This window comes from Nicotiana tabacum, chromosome 2 (genome assembly GCF_000715075.1).
Source record: "Nicotiana tabacum cultivar K326 chromosome 2, ASM71507v2, whole genome shotgun sequence".
Lineage (NCBI taxonomy): Eukaryota > Viridiplantae > Streptophyta > Magnoliopsida > Solanales > Solanaceae > Nicotiana > Nicotiana tabacum.
In genome coordinates this window covers 86,485,803-86,501,252 of record NC_134081.1, presented here as the reverse complement: position 1 = coordinate 86,501,252, position 15,450 = coordinate 86,485,803, and positions in this window count along the sequence as shown.

The window sequence follows — 15,450 nt, the reverse complement described above, 5'->3', positions numbered from 1 at the left end:
CCAAACCAAATTTAAAGAACTTTAAAACCTTCAAATAGCTAGTTTTCACAATTAAGCGTCGAAACGCTTCCGGGTTGTCCAAAACCCGATTCGAACATACGCCCAAGTCCAAAATCATCATACGAACCTATTGGAACCGTCAAATCCCGATTCTGGGGTCATTTTCTAAAAATATTGACCGAAGTCAAACTTGGCCTTTTAAAGCCAAACTAAGGAACCAAGTATTTCGATTTCAACCCGAACACTTTCAAATCTCGAACTAACTATCCCCGCAAGTCATAAAACAGTAAAAACACATACAGAGAGTCTTATTTAGGGGAACGGGATTCTAGAAGGCAAAACGACCGGTTGGGTCATTACATTCAGATAAAACATGCTTAAGTTTTTTAGTTCATTTGCTAAAACTTTAGACTAAACATGCTTAAGTTTTTTTAGTTCATTTACTAAAATTTTAAACTAAACATGCTTAAGTTTTTTACTTCATTTGATAAAATTTCAGACTAAACATGCTGAAGTTTTTGTCTTGCAGTATGTAATTTTCTAATGAGTTTTTGCTAATGCATGCTGAAGTTATTTAGTTTATTTGTTAAAATTTCATACCAAAACATGCTGAAGTTTTGTCATGCAGTCTATAGTTTTGTCATGAGTTTTATCCGAAACTTCAGTCTAAACAAGCTGAAGTGTTTTAGTTCTTTTACTAAAACTTTAGACTAAACACGCTGAAGTTTTTATCTTGCAGTATGTAATTTTCTAATGAGTTTTTTCTAATGTATGCTAAAGTTATTTAGTTCATTTGTAAAAATTTTATACCAAAACAAGCAAAAATTTTGTCCTGTAGTCTACAGTTTTATGAATAGTCTTTTATTAATGAAGGGCAAAATCGTATTTTTAAAACGCTTTTAACAAAAAGATGAGTACGGATGCAAACAGAAAAACAAAACATATATAAATAAAAAGGGGTGACCAAATAGGGCGCCCCATACTATTTTTACATATCAAACACCATCATTTTTTGGAAAAAGTATTTATTTAAAAAAGTGTTAAATCTGGGTTCATGTGTTTTGGTAATGTAGTTGATTTGTCTATAATGGGGGATCAATGCAATTTACGCAAATTAATGTCATCTTCAATAGAAATGTGGCAGTGCCAATTTGCCATTTGTGAATCTACCATGTATCTAGTCTAGGATATTAAAACACAATCTTTATACGGTAAAGGGCCAAATATACCTCTATACTTTCGAAAAAGGTTTAAATATATCATTCGTTATACTATGAGTCTAAATATACCACTGCCACTATATTTTGAGTTCAAATATACCCCTAATTTAAACGGAGGGACATGTGTCATCATCCTGTTGGTCAATTCTAAATATCTCTTAATTAATTAAAAAGACTCATACTCATAACCATACCCACTACCCATACCCGAAAAATAAATTTCTAAAGCAATTGTTTTTGTAAAACTGAAAAAAAAAAAAAAGATTCAACAAAATATTTTCGTTTTTAAAAAAAACTAATGCACCTGTAATCCACTGCTTTAGGAAAGTCTTTTTTCAGTTTTCAAAACAAATTTTCTTTTTTCAGTTTTTACCAAAAAAATTTGTTTTAGAAAACTGAAAAAATTGAAAAATATTTTTTTGTAAAAACTGAAAAAACAAAAAAAGATTTTGTTTTAAAAACTGAAAAAAAGACTTTCCTAAAGCAGTGGACTACACGTGCATTAGTTTTTAAAAAAACGAAAATATTTTCTTGATTTTTTTTTCCAGTTTTTTTTAAAGTAATTATTTTGAAAAAACTGGAAAAAAAAATTTATTTTAAAAACTGAAAAGAATGACTTTCCTAAAGCAGTGGACTACAGGTGCATTAGTTTTTAAAAAAATAAAAATATTTTGTTGAATCTTTTTTTTTCAGTTTTTACAAAAAAATATTTTTCAATTTTTTCAGTTTTTTAAAGCATTTTTTTTATAAAAACTAGAAAAAAAAAAGATTTTGTTTTGAAAACTGGAAAAAAAAAAAAGACTTCCTAAAGCAGTGGACTACATGTGCATTAGTTTTAAAAAAACAAAAATATTTTGTTGAATCTTTTTTTTTCAATTTTTACAAAAAATTTGCTTTAGAAAATTGCTTCCGCGTATAAGTAATGGATATGGGTATTTTTAATTAATTATGAGATATTTAGAATTGGCCAACAGGAGGATGACACGTGTCCCCCCGTTTAAATGAGGGGTGTAGTTAAACCCAAAGTATAACGACATGGGTATATTTGGAGTCATAGTATAACGAAGGGTATATTTAAACTCTTTTCGGAAGTACATGGTATATTTAACCCTTTACCGATCTTTATAAGATAAAACATTACACTAACACATGCAAAATGAGATTATAACTCATTTTATATGAAGAGTTCATTGAAATGTAAAGATTTTGGTTATTGTTATGTTTCTTCATTTATGAAGTTAGCTAGAGTGCCTTAAGATTGAAGTTCACGTGACAATGTTTTTCTAAAAAACTAGTAGAAAACAAGAAAAAGAAAATATTTTATTGTATTACGTCCCATTAAAAGTTAGTATAAGGTTCTAATAAGTAACACATAATTTTCTTTGTATATTTCAGTATCACAAATATTCCCGACTTCTAAATCCAATTTTATAATGTCACTCGCTAATTCTAGCTAATTTTTTACTTATTTATTTATGAGCCAGGAAAATCAAGTAAAGAAGCAAGAACTGAACCTACTACTATTGCTTCAATTTTATTTTATACTAAGGTTTATTAACAGAAAATATTATGTAGTGGTTGAAGTGAGTATCATATCAGACTCATAAAATTGAATAGTCGAAGTAATTGAACTCATGCAAATTGTGAATTTTTTTACCCAAATAAAACATAAAATTATGTAAATATAGTAAAATTAAATTCGCGGAAGACAAGCCTAAAATTATATTATGCGTTTATCGTTCCTTTAGTAGATCTCTCTAGAACCCCCCAAAAAAACCCTAGGTCTCTTAAACCCTTTTAATACCTCTGTTTCCACTGAAATAAACGCGAGTGCTACAAGCTTTCCAATCATCAGCTCCCAATGGCTGCTGTATCTATGCTTCAGAAGACTTCACTCCAAAATCTCATTCACCGCCATCTCCTCCGCCCCGTAGCCACTTCTTTTGCGGCGGCGGCCACTACCCAACCGCTTAACATTTCCCCTGAATCTCAACCCTCGCAATGTTTTGATTTACATCATTTAAAGTCGGTTTTGGCTGAACATTGTTCTGATAAGAACAAGTTGAGCTCAAATGCTACTGAATTTTCTCTGAATTGTAATTTTCCTATTGGTATCTCCGTTTTGCCTTCATTTAATTTGTCTCTAATGGAGCTACGTGGCAGCCGTTCGACCAGTAGTAAGAACAGTCGTGATCTGGAGGAAGATGTGGAAGACGATGACGAAGATGATTTTGATGATGAAGATAGTGATGCGCCTATGGACTTTGATGATATTGATAATGAGTTTGGAAGCGAAAGTGATTCGGGTGATGATGACGACGACTATGGCCGCGGCAGCCGTGGTGGTGGTTCTCGCGGTGGTGCTGCTTATACAGCGTGAAATTTGGACTAAGTCCGCTTTGCTTTATCCTTATGATATGCTAATATCACTTTTATTTTGTTTTCCGGAGCAATGAAATTATTTGGTCTTACCTATGAAGCTTTTTGTAATCGTTTTATAGTGGAAAACACATTGAATCACTCTGTTTTACAGTATCTCTGTTCTATAGTATTTCACCTAATTACTCTCTAGACGACTATTTGACTAATGAGTTTGTTATTTGCCGAAGACTTTGATGTGGTGGCGAGAGGTCAGTGTGTAATGTGTAATTGAAGAAGGGTAAATGGGTGAGCTCATAATCAAACCGTCTCGGTTGTAAAAAGATCATTTTTTCATCGTACTGATTGGAAATGCTAGCAATACAAAATTATGATGTCAAATATTACATGTAACTCATCCAAACAGTCCAAATTTTGGGTAGGTTGGATTTGAAAATAATCCATTCGTGGACCATTTTGGGCATTAACTCAAATTAGCTAATTTTAAATTCTTGGCCAATTTTGGCTGTGTAAGGCGTTCAAATTATCTAGTAGGGGCAACTTTTGTAAATTAAAAAAAAAAAAAAAAGAACTGCTAGAAGGTTTCTAGGGTAGTAGTAGATCATGTATATTTTGATGATATATATGTGTTGAAGATGAGGGCAAGCCCGTTGTTGTTATAAGTCAGTTTTAAAAAGAATAGAAGGCTGTGGTAAATTGGTTATTGAAAGAAAAAGCTTTACATAAGATGTAATTGAAGAAATTGCTCCGAACTTCCCAACAGGTGATCCTGCAGGGGTTTTTGTTGTTAAACATCAGCGCAAATGCTTTTCAATACGGTAAAGTAACACTGGTAAACATTTGCTCTTTCAATCCAACGAAGTGACTGTGACAATAGTAAACCAGAATGCTCTTTAGCGAAATCCTAAAGTTGGGCACTCCATTCTTGCCTACCGAGGTTGCTCGGAGATCAATATCCTTACCTAACATCCATACATAAATTAGCTGCGGGATTGGTTTGTACAATGTTCTAGTGTGCGGCGATGGTGTACTTTCATAAAGATTTTGGATGAATTCATAGGTTATGATTTTCATAAAGATTTTGGATGAATTCATAGGTTATGATCTTAACAGTGTTTTACCAAAAAAATATTATTTCCGATTAAACTATTTAATTTATATAATGAGGGGTTAGATCTAGTTAAGGATAATAACTCTAGATATTAAGCAAAAAGATGTATATCAGATGGGACAAATTCCGTATACGGTTGGTGGCAATAAATATAGAATGCTCTTAAAGCAAGAACACTAAGGGATATATAACTCACAATAAATGTCAATAAATTGTATTTAAGTAAATAAAGAGAATGATTCACCCAATAATTGATGAGTTTGATGAATATTTTGCCTGACAATGATGAATGACAGTTATATCCAAGATTCGCACAAACGGTCCTCGGATCTGGTGGAAAAGTAGGGAACAATATGAACAAGAATCTTTGTAAAAAGGTAATCTTTGTGTTTTTGCAAGAGAGAGAGTCATCTTCTCAAAAGTGATCTTATCATAATCAAAATTATATGCCCCTATCATTGTCTCTTCTTTCTATATATATGAGGCATTTTTCCTAAAAAAACCCTAATAGTACAAATGTTAGGAATATTCACTAGAATATTCCCTTTTCGTACCTTATTTTGACAAATTAGCTGTTGCGAGTCTTGTCATCAATGGTCAATCTCGGATAACCATCGATATCTTGACCACGGCTCATGTCGGCACCTCGGCCATTGACCTCGTTGCGTCTTGGGCGAGCTCGACTGATAACTTTCTTTAATGCCATATTACGCTAAATATTCAGAAGATGGATTTTGACCTATCCAGTTAGTCCCTCTGCATATTAAGGCCGAGCTCAGACGGCCTTGGTGAGCGGACTATGTGTGGCGTAGTTGACGAAATGAGGCGAGCGAGCTGAGTAGCAGCGCTTTAGGTGAGGTGGCAACCTGACTCTTCGTGAGATGCAAACTTTGGGGATTAAGCAATTGTTTCATAATGATGTCACGACATCATGCGTCACTATGACGTATTTTTCCGATGCCTTGCATTGTTTCCTGCGCCTCTGACATTTCGATACCTGCACTAGGTAATGATGGCATGACTTATCGATTTCGATGCCTGTATCCTTATAAATAGGGATGTATGGGCAACATTTTAACATTTACGAAGCTTCTAATACCCAGCATACTTTGTATCTTTTTCTCCCTCCATTGTTCGAAGCTCCTTAGCAGTTTTAGTGATTCTTACTATTTTCAACCCTTATATGCTTAAAACCTCCTTTCTCAAGAATATGGTTAACGCACCTTCTGGTTCTCGCATGGCAGCTGGTCCTACCCCCTTGGCGGTGCGTATGGCTCCTCACGGCGATGATGTTTCCATTGCCCTTGAAGACGAGAGGTTTCCTACGGTAGAGGCAATAATTCCTCGTAGTGAGAATAGATCTGATTTTTCGAAATTGCCTAAAGACGATTCTGAGGCCTCAGAATCGATGATGAACGAGGTCGACCTTGTTAAGTTTAGGGAAAATTTCAAAATCCCGGCTCACATCGATCTGATTCCGGTGGGGCGTGATGTGGTACAGATAAATCGCTTGGGATACTGCGCGTTCTATGCGTACCCGTTCTATGCAGGTTATTCCTTTCCTCCTCTCCTATTGGCGGAGGAGTTTTGTCATTACTACGGCGTCTTTCCGGCTCAACTTTACCCCTGCGTCTATAAGTTTATCCATATGTTGACGAAATAAGCGGAGTTGGCTGGACGCGAGGTCTCTCTTCGCCACCTGATGTATCTCTTCGCCACCTGTTTCTATAGGGGGTGATGTTGCATCTTCGCCATCGAGGACGTAAAAGTTTAGTGGTGAAAATGGACGATAAGGTAAATCGTCAGTTTTGGCTCTACTATTTCTTCATCAAGACCGAGGACGTGGTAGCCAATGCGAGCGGGTTTCTCGAGGCTTGGAATTACGCCCGTAAGTATTTTCTTTTAGCATTTGTTTTGTCTGTTTTAGTCGTGATCTGACACTCCGTCCTTTCTTTGTGCAGCCGAGAATTTGCCCCCTCCTTTGGTCGGGGACATCCATGACTGGGTCAGCCAAGTTTTACCTCACACAATGGGGATTCATGAATGGACGGCCTTTATCAAGAAAATCGGGCCCGTGCCTTCCGTGACCGGTGAGTTCGTCTATATGTATTTATTTATACATGGGCACTTGCTATCCTTTATCTCTGTCGTTTTGACAGCGTTGTTGTCTGTTCGTCATGATTTTTCACAAGAGGTGACAGTTTTCTAAAAAGGTTTTTGGCTTTTCTTTTTTAGCTTGAGGGTCTTCGAGGAGGTCGAGGGCTCCAGCTCAGGAGTTTCGTAAAAGGAATGCAGCTTTTATTCCTTCTGTTGAGGTGAGGTCTGCTCGGTCATCGAATACGCTTGTGGCAAGGATCTCGACCTCCCCTCTACGCCATCTAGTAGACGAGGACAATGAGGAGGAGTTATCGCCGAATAATGATAACTTGCTCCCTCGTAAAAGGCGATCTGTAGATGTCGCGGCTGATGCCGTCCGGGTGGCGAGCTCAGCAATGGGTGATTTTGTCATTCGAGAAGCGGCGACCATAAATATTGGAGTTGATGTCGAGTTGCTACCCACGATTCCGTTGTCGTCAGGGGCCGAGAAGGGTACGTCTCTCCCTGAGACCGTGATGAATTTTGAAGGGCCGTCGGCGAGAGTCCCTGACACCTTACGGCAGGATGAACTATCGGCCTCGCTATTAACCGACGATCCTTCTTCCCGGGTTGACACAAAGGGTAAAAGCGTAGCCGAAGAAGGTTACGAGACGGGCTCCAATATGGATGCCGAGGATGTGAGGATGATGGGGGAAGGGCTTACTCTACTTGAGGTCAGATTGGATGGGACTACGTGGACCATTGCGCTCCCCTTGGACGGGGATTTGCTAGTGAATACCGAGGGTGTGGTCCCTTCTCTTGGTCTCCTCTGTTCCGATGTGGAGGGTAAAACCCTTGAGAAGTTGACGGATGCTACTTTGTCAAGGAGTATAGCCGGTCTCGCTCTCAAGGTAAGCCTTTTGGTTTTTTTTTGTTCTTTTTCTTGTTGAGCTCAGTTTTGTTCTTATTCCTCATTTTGTCTTTCTTTCAGACCGTGATTTTGGAGATCGAGAGTGCCTGGCGGGAGGAGAGGTGTAAGGCCATTTTTCAGAATATAGAGCGGAAGTATCGCGAATACCATGATAAACACCGCGATCTTTGCAGGCGGCTTGGTGGGAGCAGTAATTTCCCGGCTCCCCGGGCGAGTTGAAGGAGAAGGATGACGAGTTAGTGAGGGCCATCAGAAAATGCAGCGTCCTCGAGGGGGCATTGAGGGATAAAGAATAAGAACTTGAGGTGAGCAAGGGGGTTGAGGCCCAATGCATCGATCTTCAGGCTCAGGTGGTTTCACTGGGCGCTAAGCTCGAGGAGTGCCAACTCAAAGCGTACGCTCTGAGTGGTGAGGTTGCTGAGAAGGCGGAGTCGACTCATTTATCGGCTGTGAGAATAGCAGAGGCTTTTACAATTGCAATCCGTGTTCTACGTTATGAGAGGGAGAGTGCCCTGGAGATGGCCAGACTCAGAGAGGAGTGGCTTGATGAACGGGTAGAGGAGTTGGAAAAAGAGGCTTCGAGCCTTAATGATCGAGTTGATGCTCTCGCGGCCGAGAAGGCGTAGTTGTTGGTTCACCGTCCTCTTCCCGGACTTCTGCTTTTCCTGATTTTTTATGGGATTTGTATGAGGAATGGATTCACGCTGAGGCCCAGCTGGACATATTCAGGGATTTGATGGGGGGCGGGGACTGTTTTGGAAGCCGACCTCGAGGAAGCTCATGCTAAGGCGCATGAGGCTCGATTTGCTTGTAGATATGATCCCGCTACACCGAAAGTTGGCGATTAGGAGGAAAATGCGGGGGTGGATCGGATTGACAGGATGCCTGGTACGAGGATGAATATCCCGCTGGCGATGCCGAAGGTGGGAAGGTAGGTGGAGACGGTCTGGGCGATAAAGCTGGTGGTGATTAGTTCTTTTTTTTTTGTTAAGCCGCAGATTTGTGTATACTTTTTGTAGGCGTGGATTCGAGCCTTTGTAAAGAACAAATATTCTAAGTATGAAGTGTTTTGTTGTTCGTACCTGATTCCTTTTCTTAGTTCGGGTTTGTGCATTTTTCTGATTTTATTGCTTGATTGCCTTTGTCGTAAACAATTTGTTTGAGTAGGCTGAACGAGGTTTAAAGTAACCTTCATTTAGTTAAGGTCATGGGCCGAGTAGGTGTTAATTCTAATGAGGTTGAATGTAACCTTTAATTAACTGAGGTCGTGGGCCGAATAGGTGTTAATTCGAATGGGGACGAATGTAACATTTAATTAATTGAGGTTGTGAACCGAATAGGTGTTAATTCGAATGAGGTAGAATGTAACCTTTACTTGATTGAGGCTTTGGGCCGAGTAGGTGATAATTCGAACGAGGTCGAATGTTACATTTATTCGATTGAGTCGCTTTGGCCAAGTAGGTGCTAATTCGAACGAGGCCGAATGAATGTTACCTTTTATTTGATTGAGGTTGTGGGCCGAATAGGTGATAATTTGAACGAGGTCGAATGTTACCTTTATTTGGGGAGAGCAGAAATAAACTTCATGTACTTGTGCTTTATTCATATTCCTTGAGAGATTTACATAATTTTCGGGCACTGGCTGGTAGTTCAGTCCCGGTCCGGTCTATCTAGTCCATTCACTGGTCGAAATGGAAAAATAATGAGAAATTGAGCAATGAACTAGCCGTCAAGTGCCCTCGTCTGTGCGCACTTCAATACTGAAGTATCCCCGTCCTCGCCTCGTTAAAAACCTCCTCGAGAAAACCCAATTGGGACAAAACTCAAATAAGGGAAAAATAGTGTGATTTTGGGGACCTCGTACTTTAAAAGTTGAAGTACTTGAGGTGTGTAATGTTCCAGTTGTTTGGTAGTCGCTTTCCTTCCATTGTCTCTAGTTTGAATGACCATTTGCTTGCTGCTGCCGTGATTTTGTAGGGGCCGTCCTAGTTTGTTTCTAGTTTTCCTTCTCGTAGATCTTTGCTTACTTGTGTTTTAGCTTTAAGCATGTAGTCCCCGACTTTAAGTGGCCTGATCTTTGCTCTATTGTTATAGTAGCGTTTTGCTTGCTGCTTTTGGGCGACCATTCTCACATAGGTCATATCTCTTCATTCCTCGACCTCGTCGAGTTCCTGCCTTTTATTGTCATCGTTCTGGGGTCCGCTTTCGCAGAAGTATCTTAGACTGGGCTCCCCAACCTCGATTGGTATTACTGCATCAGTTCCATAGTCTAATGAGTATGGAGTTTCCCCTGTGCTCTTTTTTGGCATTGTTCGGTAGGCCTAGAGTACTTTTGGTAATATCTCCGGCCATAGTCCCTTGGCGTCTTCGAGCTTCTAATTCATGACGTTCAGTATTGACTTGTTGGAGGACTCCGCTTGCCTGTTTCCCGCGGGGTGGTAAGGCATCGATAGTATTATTTTGATGTGCCATTTTTCAAAAAAGTTGGCGACCTTCTTTCCTGCAAATTGGGGTCCGTTGTCGCAGCTGATTTCTTGGGGAGATCGAAATGGCATATGATGTTCTTCCATATGAAGGCGATTACTTCTTGTTCGTGTATTTGGACGAATGCTCATACTTCCACCCATTTAGAGAAATAATCAGTTAAAATTAAGAGAAAATGTACATTACCTCGTCCGGACGGGAGGGGGCCTACGATGTCCATTCCTCATTTGATGAACGACCAAGGGGAAGTTATTGAGTGTAGGTGTTCTCCTGCTTGGTGGATCATTGGGGCGTACTTCTTGCATTGCTCACATTTTTTCACAAAATTTGCGGCCTCATTTTTCATGGTGGGCCAGTAGTATCCTGCTCGTATGAGGCACCTGACCAAAGCTCGATTGCTTGAGTCAGCTCAACAGTGGCCCTCATACACTTCTTCAAGGACGTGCCATGTCTGATTTGGGCTCAAGCATTTCACTAGGGGGCGCCATATGTTCTTTTGTACATGTCGTTGTGAACGATGATGTACCTGGCCGCTTGCATTCGCAGCTTCTTGGCCTTTTTTTATCATTAGGGAGTATGTCGTCCTGCAAATATGTAATAATACTATTGCGCCAGTCCCGAGTTAGGTTTATGGTTCTTAACTGGATTTGTTCTATCGACGAGTTGAGGAGGTGGACCACATTTTGGTTTACGGATGTGATGTTTTTGGTGGATGCTGCTAATTTGGCGAGGATGTCCGCCTCGATATTCTGCGCTCGGGGGATCTGGTCGAGCAGACATTCTTCAAACTCGGGTAGTAGTTTGCAGATTTTAGTCTGGTATTTTTGTAACCTTTGCTCCTTGATTTGGAAAGCCCCTATGACTTGGTTGACCACGAGCTGAGAATCGCAGCGCAGCCTTAGCTGTTTCACCCCGTATTTGAGTGCTAGTCTTAGTCCTGCAATTACGGCCTCATACTCGGCCTCGTTGTTAGTCATGTCTGGGCACCTTATGGAATGGAGAATCACTTCGCCCGTTGGGACTTCGAGTACGAGTCCCAGTCCGGACCACGACGCATTAGATGCATCGTCAGTGTATAGGACCCAGAGGTCGTGTATTTGGGAAGAAGCGTGGACGACTTCCTTTTTGACTTCAAGTAGTATATGCGCACTGAAGTCGGTGAGGACCTAAGACCTTATCGCTGTTCGCGGTCGATATGTAATATCGTGCTCGCTTAGTTCGATGGCCCATTTGGCCAATCTACCCGAAAGTTCGGGTTTGTGTAAAAGGCTTCTTAAGGGGAAAGTCGTGACGACTGGGATGGGATGGCATTGGAAATATGGTCTAAGTTTCCGTGAAGCTACGACCAAGGCCAAAGTAAGTTTTTCAAGGCGGGGGTACCTCGTCTCATCGTCGACTAGTGTCTTGCTAATGTAATTGATGGGGGATTGCGTACCTTTATTTTCTTGGACTAAGACTGCGCTCACAGCTACTTCCACGACGAGATAGATGAGGAGAGGTTGTCCTGGTTTCGGTTTTGAGAGCAACTGGTGGCGAGGACAGGTACACCTTTAAATCCTTCAGTGCTTGGATACACTCAGGGGTCCATTGGAGTTCGTTCTCCTTTTTGAGTACACCGAAGAACTTGTGGAACCTATCGGAGGATCGCGAGATGAACCTTGACAGAGCAGTGATACGGTCGGTTAGCTTCTAGACTTTCTTTTTGGTAGTCAAGTGCTTGGGTATACGCTCGATGGCTTTGATTTGGTCGGGATTGACCTTGATACCCCACTGCGACACTAGGAAACCCAAGAATTTTCCTGAGGCCACGTCGAATGCACACATTTCGGGGTTCAATTTCATGCCGTATTACCAGAGTATGCCGAAGGCTTCTCTTAAATGCTCGATGTGATCTTTTTTCTTTTTGGACTTGACCAGCATGTCATCGATGTATACCTCCATCATTTTTCTGAGTTGTTCTTTGAACATCTTAGTCACCAACCTTTGGTAAGTTCCCCCTGGATTTTTCAATCCGAAAGGCATGACCTTGTAGCAGTACGTCCCCTGGTGGGTGATGGAGGTGGTCTTTTCCTGGTCCTCTTCCTCCATAAGGATCTGGTTATAGCTCGAGTAGGCATCCAAGAAACTCAGCAACTCATGCCCGGCTATCGCATCGATGAGTTGGTCGATATGAGGTAGTAGAAACGAGTCCTTGGGGCAAGCTTTGTTCAGGTCGGTGAAATCTACGCACATCCGCCACTTGCCATTTTTCTTTTTCACCATGACCACGTTGGCAACCCATTGGGGTACTTCGACTATCTGACATAGCCATTTTCCAATAATTTTTTCACTTCTTCGCATACGGCGTCATTGATTGCGGAATTGAACTTACGTCAAACATGCCTTATCTGGGGGGTAGAGTGGATCGATGTTCAATCTGTGTATGCCAATCTCCTTTGAATTACCTGGCATATCTGCATGGCTAAAAGCAAACAAGTCCGTGTTAGGAATTAGAAATTTGCGAAACTTACCCGGTTCTTGGAGTTTGCAGCCGATGTAAGCTTTCTTGTTGTGGTCATTGATGTCTAGCTGAACGGGGTCAAGGTCCTCTATGGTCGATCTTGCGGCCTCAGCCACATCGGGGTCTCTGATGATGTCCTCGATGTCGTCGCCTACCAACCTTGACCCTATTGATTGCTATGCTTCATTCTCTTCGTCTCTCATTTGTTGGGTAGTCGTGCAGTCTAGGGCGATGCGGTAGCAATCTTGGGATGTGCGTTGTTCCCCGCTTATGATAATATACCCCATGGAGTTGGGAATTTGATGACTTGGTACAAGCTGGAGGGTATGGCCCTCATGGTGTGTATCCACGGTCGCCCTATCATGGCATTGTATGTCGTGTTCTGGTCCATGATGTGGAATGTGGTTTCCAAAGTGACGCCACCTGCTAGGACGGGGAGTGTGATCTCGCCAGATGTTCATTCAACTGCATTGTTAAATCCTGTTAGTGTGATGCAGCATAGTACTATCTTGTCCTCGAGTTTTATTTGTGTGAGTACTCGAGGATGGATAATACACACGCCACTCCCTTCGTCTACCATAATCCGTCTTACGTCGGTATTTAAAATTCGTAAAGTAATAACAAGAGCGTCATAGTGAGGGAATGCCAAATCGTTGGTATCTGACTTATCGAAGATGATACTTTCTTCGAGTTCATCATATTGTTCGTGGTGATCAACCGTTTGATCTTCTGGGTCATGGTGAACTTCACATCATTGATGGAAGCGCCGTCTCCTCCGCCGATGATCATGTGGATGGTGCGGGCTGGCAAGTTGGTTTGTCCCCTGGAAAAATTAGTTCTTCCCCGATCGCTCAGCAGTTCTTTGAGGTGTCCCTATCGCAGCATGTTTATGACCTCCTGTCTTAGAGCGATGCAATTTTCGGTTTTGTGTCCTAACTCTTGATGGAACTCACAGAGGGCGTCTGATTTTCTGGTATTCGAATCCGACCTCATTTTTTGCGGCCACTTTACCTTTGGTCCGAGCTTCTCCAAGGCATAGACGATCTCCGTAGGTGATACGCAAAAATTATGAGCGGACAATAAAGGGGGCATACCTCTTTCATTCCGGTGAGTCCATGTTCTTGATCGGGGTGGGCCTTTTTCATAGCGAGGTGAGGATACAACGGTAGTTCTGACATATGGGAGATGTCGTTCCCGGTTCGGCTGTGAGGTCACCGGATCTCTTCTGATATCACTTCTCCGATCTTTTTTGGATTCTGCTTGTACCAAGGTTAGTCGATGAGTCGGCCCATTGAGGTCGTCTTCGTCTGCTCGCACTTCGGCACAGTATGCATTATGTATTTCGTTCCAAGTTGTTGGGGGGTATTTTATAAGCCGACTTAATAATTTTCTTGTCGCTCTCGAACTATTTATGTTCAGCCCATTTTGAAAAGCGGCTACCGCCATTCCTTCTGATACATCCGGGGAAAGTCATTCTCACTCGGTTGAAACGGGCGAGGAAGTCCCTCGGTCCTTCTCCCGGGGACTGTTTGATAGCAAATATATCATTCACTCTCGCCTCGGCCTTCTTGGCCCCGGCATGGACCGTCATGAAGTTATCGGCCATTTCCTCGAAGGTTTCGATGGAACGAGCTGGTAGTTGTGAGTACCAAGTTAATGCCCCTCCCGTGAAAGTTTCACCGAATTTCTTTAGCAGAATGAAGGATACTTGTTCTTTGGCGAGGTCATTGCCTTTCACATCGATGACGGAGTGAGTCACATGATCCTCGGAGTCGGTCGTGCCGTTATATATTATAGGTAAAGCGGCATTTTGTAAGTCTTTGGTATGGCATGTGGGGCAGCACTATCACTGTACGATTGCTCGACGAAACGCCCGACATCTCTCTTCGGCAATAACTTAGGAGCGCCCGATATTTTATCGACCCTATCTTGGTACTCTCTCATTTGGTCCCGAAGTGCCTTGTTCTCATTTTCCATTTCCTCCATTCTTTTCAAAATGGTTATGAGAGTGTCATCGCCTGCATTGTTTACAACATTGTGAGTTATACTTGTCGTCGCGGGTGAGGGGGAGGAGTTGATCATGTTGCTCGTTTGCTGGTGGTGCAACACAGGTTCTCGCATTTGCTGCGGACGTGTCCTGAACGGGCTTATGGAGGACGTTGGTCAGTATATCAGTCAGCTAGGCCTCAATGAGTTTCTTTATAGCTGGCGGTGTCTTCTCTCCCACGGACGTGGAGGCTATCTTGCCAAGGGTTTTGTGATGCTGCAATGGGGGAAGACGACCCACCTCGCCTAGGGGAGGCATTGGGCATTGTTCCCTCGTCCAATGCTTTAGAGCTTTCGTAGATGATGTCTATGAGGTTGGTTGGGAGGTCACTCATTCTCATTCTTTCTTCTCTGTTACCTGCCATGTTAGATCTATGCATGCAGAGAGAAAGAGATTTTTTTTACGTCAGCAACTAGTATCAGTTGTAGATCTAGAAGAAACTAAAAGACTTAGCTAGAAGATCCCCACAGACGGCGCCAAATTATTTAACCAAAAATTATAATTTTCGGTTAAACTATTTAATTTATATAATGAGGGGTAGATCTAGCTAAGGATAATAACTCTAGATATTAAGCAAAAAGATGTATACCAGATGGGACAAATTTCGTATACGGTTGGTGGCAATAAATATAGAATGCTCTTAAAGCAAGAACATTAAGGGATATATAACTCACAATAAATGTCAATAAATGGTATTTAAGT